The sequence below is a fragment of the Arachis ipaensis genome, chromosome B02 (genome assembly GCF_000816755.2).
Source record: "Arachis ipaensis cultivar K30076 chromosome B02, Araip1.1, whole genome shotgun sequence".
Taxonomy (NCBI): Eukaryota; Viridiplantae; Streptophyta; class Magnoliopsida; order Fabales; family Fabaceae; genus Arachis; species Arachis ipaensis.
In genome coordinates, this window is record NC_029786.2 from 22,314,235 (window position 1) to 22,324,047 (window position 9,813).

Sequence of the window (9,813 nt, forward strand, 5' to 3'; positions counted from 1 at the left end):
CTATTTGAAGATGAACACGTTTTGTTAGTGCATTGTGTTCTGGATTTCTGTGTTGCTAAACTTGATTGATTTCCTTACATTATATTTCTGTGTGGTTTCAATAGTATTATTCTACCTAGAAAAAGAAAATAGGGATTTAAAAGGATGTGGCAATATGCATGATAACATGTAGTAAAGGACTAAAGGGATTTTTCTTTCTATTTTTTTAGTGCTTAAAAGGGGGATTTAGTAATAGTTTCCTTCTTTCTATTGTGCTTAACTGCTTATCCATTTTTCTAAAAATTGGTTTTAAAAGTGAATTTTTTGTTAAAAAATCTGGTTATGAATTACTTATATTTTTATTCTTTGTTGCTATTTTAGTTTGTCTCTTTAAAATTAGAAAAAGAGATAATAGTGAAGAAAATTTACTGATTAATTGATTGCCTAAGCTTCTTTGCATAGTTTGTTAGATACAAATTGTTAGTCTCATGATTAGTTGAGATGTTCTCTTTTGAATATGTGTGCAGTGGTTGACTTCTAGAAATTCTTTAGATGCAATAAGCTCTTGATTGAAAAAAATCATTTATAGTTAGTCTAAAATATATGTCCATGTCTTTTATTTTAGTTGACATAGTACTGTTTTATCCTTGTTAATGGCTGATTTCATGCCTTATTTTGATTGAGCAATGATGATGATGGCCTTATTATGCTAATTTTTATATTGCTACTGATTGCCATTTTCGCTTGCTGCCGTTTGATTTTAGTGCTGATTAGTGCTGATTTGATTCTAGTGAGTTCATATGGGTTGATTTTGCTGTTTGTTTAAATTCAGAAATGTCCTATTTACTGCTAGAATGCTGCCGAAATTTCTAAAAATTTGTGTTAATTGAATTCCAATTTGTGAATTGAATTTGGTAATTTGTTACTTTAGTTTTGTTTCATGACCAAATTCAACTCAATAGGTTACTTTAATTTGTTCTTTTTTTTTCAATTAAATATCTTATAAATTAAATCAATAATAGGGATGGTATATAATTAGTATCTTTGTATAGAGACAATAGTGAAGAAAACACCTCCTTCTTTCCCTTTCTCCTCTTTTCTTCTTCTTCCATTTTTGCCCTCCCCTGTCTTCGGAAACAGAACAAAAACGCCACTGTTCCCCTGTTTCTGCGCTCATCCTCCACCGTGCGCCACCAGTAGCCGCCTCTGGGTCGACACTGCTCTGCCTCCATTCTCCCTCCTCTTGCCATTTTCTGTTTCTGCTTCTTCTGCAGGTTCTCAATTTATTTCCCTGTTTACATTTTCTTAGTTTAATTAGTTTGTTAAGTTTTTGTTAAATTAGTCAGTTTAGTTATACATGCTTAGTGGATTATAGGTGATTAGGAAGTTATATCTGATTTGTAGTGGATTTAGGTTAAACTTTTTGGTTGCTGCTGATGCCTGGAATGAACGGTTTCAAATTGTAGAGTGCTGTTTTATCCTTGTTAATGGCTGATTTCATGTCTTGTTTTGGTTGAGCAATGATGATGATGGCCTTATTATGCTAATTTTAGTAGACATTATTAGTAGTTTTATATTTGATTTTTTTTTTCTTTTTTTACAGGAAAACTATGTTGAAGGGGAAATCGAACTTCATTAAGGTCAAACTTTTAAGAGCAAATGTTACAGAGTAAAAGTCATGAACTTGTGGATCGGACATGATGATAAATCTATTTGCTACTTAGCTAGTTCAACTCTTCTTTGTTATATTTTTTGCAGCATTAGATGATATAGTTCGAGGTTGTCATGATAGTATATATATTGTGGTATTTTGAATGTGATTGTGGATCTTACAACAATTTTTATAAGTCAAATTTGATGGAAAATGTTCAATTATTTTTCTTTAGTGACTTTATTCAAATAGTTTAGATTATTTATTGACTCTAAATAATTAAAAAAATGAAATTAATTTGATTCACGAGAAAACTACTATTGGAAATAAAAAAATTATATATTACAAAAAACCGTTGTCAAAAGTTACAAAGGACAATAGTGTTAAAACCGTTGCCAAAAAATGACACCAATGGTAACGTTTTTAAACCGTTGTCTTAGACAACTATAAAATGGCAACGGTTCAAAAACCGTTACCAAAAAATGGTACCAACGGTAATGCTTTAAAACCGTTGCTGTTGTGGATAACAAAACTACCACAGTTTAAAATCGTTGCCTATTCATGTACGGTTTTAAACCGTTGTATCATGAAAAAGAACGGTTTAAAACCGTTGCATTTCGAGTAACGGTTTGAAACCGTTGTTTAAAATTTTGTTTCAAAACCGTTGCCTATACCAATAACTTTGGCAACGGTTTTTGGTTACCGTTGCCTTAGGTAAAAAACCGTTGCCTTTGAGCATTGGCAACGGCCGCATATACCACAGGTCAAAAACTGTTGCCAAAACGTTGCCTAAAGTTTAGGGAACGGTTTTTCAATCTATGGCAACGGTTTTTGACCGTTGCGAAAAGCCTTGTTTGTTGTAGTGACTCCTTATGAAACTAGTTATTTCGATCTCTATTTATGATGTCCTTCCATGGGCCAACAGACTTTGATGTATTATGTTCATGAAATGAATCGATTAAAGGGACCCCATTCCATGAAGCTACAATTCTCTTCCATATTGATTTATCTTCATAGGGGTACCTCCACCACTATTTAAATAATAAGCCTGTATTTTTTATGATAATGTCTTTAACACCTAATCCTCCATACTCTTTAGGCTTCTAAATTGTACTCCAGCTAACTGTTGGTAATTTTGTTCTCCCATTCTTTGATCCCAAAAACATTTTTATTGATGATTATCTTTTTTGCCACACCCTTGGAAATTTTGAACAGACTCAAATAGTACATTAATTGTTTATGACCGGCCTAATGATTGTTAATCTCCCTGCTCTAGATAACAAATCCTACTTTCATGTAGAAAGTTTATTCTCTATCTTTTCAATGACCAGATTTCTCATTTTCACCTGCTTGGGATTCACTTCTAATGATATCCCCAAATATTTGATTGACATTTTACCAACCAGATAGCCCAACACTTCAGCTAGAGAAATTGCTTGATCCTCAATCTAGGTCCGGGATGTGCTCCATCTTCTTAGCTCTTATTTGTATTTGATTCAAAGTCTCAGCAAATAAATCCTATTTTTTCATTTTAAATTGTATCAAAAAATATAGAATTTATCAATTATCTTACACAATTTCGACTCAATTAATTGAATTTTTCAAATCTTACTTTCGATTAAGTTGTGTAAAAAATATACTTTCTGTGCCCTTAATCATTAATTTCTTAATCTCTTTTTATGCAATTCAATGCCATAATCAAATTTATTTAAGTGTTTCATAATTTAGGTACATCAATGGCCTTTAAGGATAAAAAAGAATGGAGCGAAGAAACAAATTCGGGAAGCGATTCGGGAGTGAAGCTTTCTGGCAGCTCGCGTGAGCAAATCTTCCTCGCGTGGGCGGATTTTCTTCGCATGAGTGAGATTTTCGCGCAAGCAATGCTTCCTCGCCTACACGAGAATACGCGAGATTCTCGCGTGTGAGCTTTTTTAGTGGGCGCGAGACAACTTCACATGATTCATTAAAAAAAATGCTCATAGGCTCACGATTTGGGCCCAAAAAGTCCCCAGGCATAAGATTTTTGAAGTATTTAAGGAGAAAATGTAAGGAAAACACTAAGTAGTTTTTAGGCTTAGTTCTTTTAGTATGTTTTAGTGAATTCTAGAGAGAAACTCCAACTTCTCTCTAGAATTCTTAGATTTTCTACTTTAATTCTCTCTAATTTTAGTTTTTAATCTTGTTTTAGTTTAGTTTTAATTACTTTTTCTCATTCTACTATATTAATTTGATAGAATTCTCTTGTTAGTTTTTCTTATTTTTATCATTTTAGTTTATGAACCATTGTTGAATTCTCAATTTTCTATTAATGTAATATGATATTTTATGTTTTATTCTACTACTGTACTCTTTTTTCCTTGGTTAGATTTTTTTCCCATTGGATTTTTCTTGACAAGGTTTTTAATGAGGCAGTCCCCATCACTAAAGGATATTATACTCTTTTTCCTTCACTAAGATTTTTTTCTACTGGGTTTTTCTTTTGTAAGGTTTTAACGAGGCAATAATCCTAAATGATCATCCAAGGGGAGTGTTGTGATAAGTTCAAAGGATGTGGATGCCCATTTATTATACGGGCGGCTGATTTTCCCTATGTAGAAATGAAGCTCGCAAGCCAAACTGAAATTAAATGACGTTTGGAATAGTCAATACTTTTTCTCTATAAATAGAGAAGTCTAAAAGAATTGATGTACAACAAGCAAGCAATAATAATTCTCTCTTTCTTTATTGAGAAATATCTCTCTCTACTATAATATATATCTCTTTCACTTATATATATATATATATATACACATTACTTCATATAATATTAAGTAAACACATATATGAATCATCTTTATTGAGCTAATTATATTTCTATTTACACTTTCTAATTTTATATTATATCTTCCTTAATTATTTATTTTACAACACGTTATCAGCACGAGACTCTAATCAAATTTTTAGGAAGACTCAGGTAACAAATTTTTATTATGTCGAAGCTCTCTCATCTTGAATTCAATGCTCTTGATATATCTAGAAACAATTATTTATCATGGATACTAGATGCTGAAATTCATCTTGATTCAATGGATCTTGGAGATACCATTACGGCTGAAAATAATGCATCCCAGAAGGAAAAAGCCAAAGCCATGATTTTTCTTTGTCGTCATCTTGATGAAGGATTGAAAAATGAATATCTCACATTAAAAGATCCTGTAGATCTTTGGAAAGACCTTGAAGAAAGGGACAATCATAAAAAAATGGTGATACTTCCTCAAGCTTGATATGAATAGACGCACTTGCATCTACAGGATTTTAAATCCATAAATGAATATAATTCTGCAATGTTTCGAATCACTTCACGAATGAAATTATGTGGGGAAAAGATAACTGATCATGATATGTTGGAGAAAACTTTCTCAACCTTCCATGCCTTGAATGTGCTCCTCCAACAGTAGTATCGAGAAAAAGGGTTTAAAAAATATTTTGAGTTAATTTCTTGCCTTCTTATTGCTGAACGCAACAATGAATTGCTCTTGAAAAATCATGAAGCGCACCCAGCTGGCGCCGCTCCATTTCCTGAAGTAAATGCGGCAAATTATCCCAGAAGAGGTAAATGGCAAGGTTTTAATAACAAGAAAAATTATGGAAGGAAAAGGAATTATATTCAAAAGAGAGGATCTCACCAGAAGTGGGATAAAGAAAGAAATATTGGACAAAATAAATTAACAGAGGATAAGTGTTTCCGTTGTGGTGGAAAGGGTCATTGGTCACGTACCTGTCGTACTCCAAGGCACCTAGTCGATCTTTATCAGGCATCTTTGAAGAAAGACGACAAAGGAAAGGAGACGAATTTCGTTTCAAATGATGTTGCTGAAAACTCCACCACTCATTATGATGTATCTGATTTCTTTGAGGACCCTGAAGGAAATATTGGTCATTTGATTAATGATGGAATAGTTTAATATGTGGGATTGTTAAGTATCTATGTAAATAAATAATGTAAAGAACTTATTGTTAAGTTTTATTTTCTATGTATTTAAGTTTCAAATGTGATGTATATAAATAATGAAATATTAATGTTTATGAATTTTGAAATCATTAAATGTGTCAAGTTTTAAAATAAAATTTTAGTATATGACATTATTTTTATGTAGTGTTTCTTAGAAAAATAATTCCGATCAAGTATTCAATTTAACTGTGCATACTACTCATTTTATTATTATTATTTGTCTTTGAAGAAAATGGCAAGGATATATAATGAAGATGTATGCCTTGCGGATAGTGCAAGTTCGCACACCATTCTCAAAAGTAATATATATTTTACCCATCTTGTGCCAAAAGAGGAATATGTTAATACTATTATTGGTTCAGGCAATGTAATAAAAGGCTCCGGAAGAGCTATAATTTTATTTCCTGGAGGAACAAAATAAATAATAAATAATGCACTATTATCTACCAAGTCCCTGAGGAACTTGTTGAGTTTCAAAGATATTCGCCGAAATGGATATCATGTTGAGACAATGAATGAGGGAAATCATGAGTATTTATGTATCACAACTCATGATTCAAATAAGAAAGTTATATTAGAAAAATTACCTTCACTTTCATCTGGGTTGTATTATACCAAAATTAGTGCAATTGAATCACATGCCATTGTAAACCAGAAGTTTACTAGCCCAAATGAATTCATAACTTGGCATGATAAATTGGGTCATCCGGGAACAACCATGATGAGGAGAATTATTGAAAACTCACATGAACATTCACTAAGGAACCAGAAGATTCTTAAAACTAGTGAATTTTGTTGTGCTGGATGTTCTCAAGGGAAGTTAAATTTTAATGCCATCACCAGTAAAGATTGGATTTGAGTCCCCTGAATTCCTAGAAAGGATTCAAGGTGATATATGTGGACCTATTCATCCACCATGTGGATCTTTTAGATATTTTATGGTCCTGATAGACGCATCTTCGAGATGGTCACATGTGTGCTTATTGTCTTCTCGCAACCTGGCGTTTGCGATATTACTGGCTCAAATTATTCGATTAAAAGCACAATTTCCAGAAAATCCAATCAAAGTAATTCGTCTTGATAATGTTGGTGAATTTACTTCCCAAGCTTTTGATGCTTATTGTATGGCTAATGGAATAAGTGTTGAACATCCAGTAGCTTATGTTCACACACAAAATGGGTTAGCAGAATCACTTATTAAACGCCTCCAATTAATTGCTAGACCCTTACTTATGAGAACAAATCTCCCAACCTCGGTTTGGGGGCATGCTATTTTACATGCCGCAGCACTTATTCGTTTGAGGCCAACGAGTTACCATCAGTTCTCTCCTATGCAATTAGCTTTTAGCCAGCAGCCAAATGTTTTCCATTTAAGAATATTTGGGTGTGCGATATATATTCCCATTGCACCACCTAATCGCACCAAAATGTGACCCCAAAGAAAATTGGGGATATATGTTGGATATGATTCTCCCTCTATAGTGAGGTATCTTGAGATACAAACTGAAGATGTATTTAAAGCCCGGTTTGCGGATTGTCATTTTGATGAATCAAAATTTCCAACATTAGGGGGAGAGAATAAGCTTCCTGAAAAGAAACTAAATTGGAATACATCATCGTTGATGCATTTAGATCCTTGATCAGGACAATGTGAACTAGAAGTTCAAAAGATTATACATTTACAAAGAATAGCAAATGAATTGCCTGATGCATTTTCCGATACAAAGAGGATAACCAAGTCGTATATACTAGCGGAAAATGCCCCAATTCGAATTGATGTCCTAGTAGGACAAATAGCCACTGAAACAAATTCACGCCAGAAGCGTGGCAGGCCTGTCGGTTCCAAAGACAAAAATTCTCGAAAGAGAAAAGAGGTAAATACTATCCCTGTTGAAAAAGACATAGTAAAGACACCTGCAGTTGTCCAAAATTCTGATATAGTTTTAACGCCAGAAGACGTTCAGGTACTTGAAAATTGTGAAAATGACGAGATCTCGATAAATTATGTCTTTACAAGAGAGAAATGGGACCGAAATAAGACAATTGTCAATGAAATATTTGCATATAATGTGGCATTAAATATCATGCATGAAAGTAAGGATCTTGAGCCAAGATCAGTCGAAGAATGTCGACAAAGAAATGATTGGCCAAAATGGGAAGAAGCCATGAAGGCTGAACTAGACTCACTTGTAAAACGTGAAGTTTTTGGACCTATAGTCCGTACGCCAGAAGATGCAAAACCTGTTGGATACCGATGGGTATTTGTGAGAAAACGAAATGAGAAAAATGAAGTTGTGTGCTACAAAGCCTGACTTGTGGCACAAGGTTTTTCACAAAGGCCCGGTATAGATTATGAAGAAACGTATTCCCCTGTAGTAGATGCGATAACATTGCGTTATTTGGTTAGTTTATCTGCATATCATAAACTGCATGTGCATTTAATGGATGTGGTAACAGCCTATTTATACGGCTCATTAGATCGTGATATCTATATGAAAGTTCCTGAAGGACTGAAGATATCTAAATCATCCAATGAATATTTGAAGGGGTTATACTCAGTTAAATTGCAAAGATCTTTATATGGTCTAAAGCAATCTGGACGAATGTGGTATAATCGTCTTACTGAGTATCTGGCCAAAAATGGATTCAAGAATGATGATATCTGTCTATGTGTTTTCATAAAGAAATCTGCATCTGGATTCATTATAATTGCTGTGTACGTTGATGATTTAAATATCATTGGAACTCCTGAAGAGATTCCAACAATTATAAAAACTCTAAAAGAAGAGTTTGAGATGAAAGATCTTGGAAGGACTCAATTTTGTCTCGGCTTGCAGATCGAACATATAAAAAATAGGATCTTTATTCATCAAACAACATATACAGAGAAGATCTTGAAAAGATTTTATATGGATAAATCACATCCCTTGAGTACCCCAATGATCATAAGATCTTTGGATGTGAAAAAGGATCAATTCCATCCTAAAGAAGAAAATAAAGATATCCTTGGTCCTGAAGCACCATATCTTAGTGCCATTGGAGCGCTAATGTATCTTGCTAATAATACACGATCCAATATATCATTTGCTATGAATTTACTAGCAAGATATAGTTTCTCTCCAACCAGAAGACATTGGAGTGGAATCAAACAAATCTTTCGATATCTTCATGGAACGGTTGATATGGGATTGTTTTATCCCTATGGATCCAAGTCACAACTAGTTGGCTATGCAGATGATGGATACTTGTCTGATCCACATAAAGAAGATCTCAAACAGGATACCTATTCACATATGGTGGTACAGCTATATCATGGAAGTCCACGAAACGGACGATTGCAGCAACATCCTCTAATCATGCTGAAATACTAGCGATACATGAAGCTAGTCGTGAGTGTTTTTGGCTGAGGAGTTTGATCCAATATATTCTGTCATCATGTGGATGATTGATCAGAAGATAGCTCCAACTATCCTGTTTGAAGATAATGTAGCATGTATTGCTCAACTTAAAGGCGGATATATCAAAGGTGATAGAACAAAGCATATTTCTCCCAAATTCTTCTTCACTCATGATCTTCAAAATCAAGGGACAATTGATATCCAACAGATCCACTCAAGTGACAATCTGGCAGATTTATTTACAAAGTCACTCCCAAAATCCTCCTTTGAAAGATTGGTACATGAGATTGGGATGTGCCGATTTCGAGACATCAATTGATGTCGACAAGAGGGGGAGACTGTACTCTTTTTTCCTTGGTTAGGTTTTTTCCCATTGGGTTTTTCTTGACAAGGTTTTTAATGAGGCAATCCCTATCACTAAAGGATATTGTACTCTTTTTCCTTCACTAAGGTTTTTTCCCACTGGGTTTTTCTTTAGTAAGGTCTTAACGAGGCAATAATTCTAAATGGTCATCCAATGGAGAGTGTTGTGATAAGTTCAAAGGATGTGGATGCCCATTTATTATACGGGCGGCTGATTTTCCCTATGTAGAAATGAACCTCCCAAGCTAAACTGTAATTAAATGACGTTTGGAATAGTCAATACTTTTTCTCTATAAATAAAGAAGTCTGAAAGAATTGATGTACAACAAGCAAGCAATAATAATTCTCTCTTTCTTTACTGAGCAATATCTCTCTCTACTATAATATATATCTCTCTCACTTTTATATATATATATATATATATATATATA

At 33.6% G+C, this 9,813-nt stretch overlaps 1 long non-coding RNA gene across 1 annotated transcript; it reads left to right on the forward strand.

Annotated features, from left to right (window-relative positions):
• On the forward strand, positions 385-1,864 carry LOC110268781. Its single transcript, XR_002357244.1, has 2 exons — positions 385-1,253; positions 1,583-1,864. It is a non-coding gene; the product is annotated as an uncharacterized LOC110268781 (long non-coding RNA).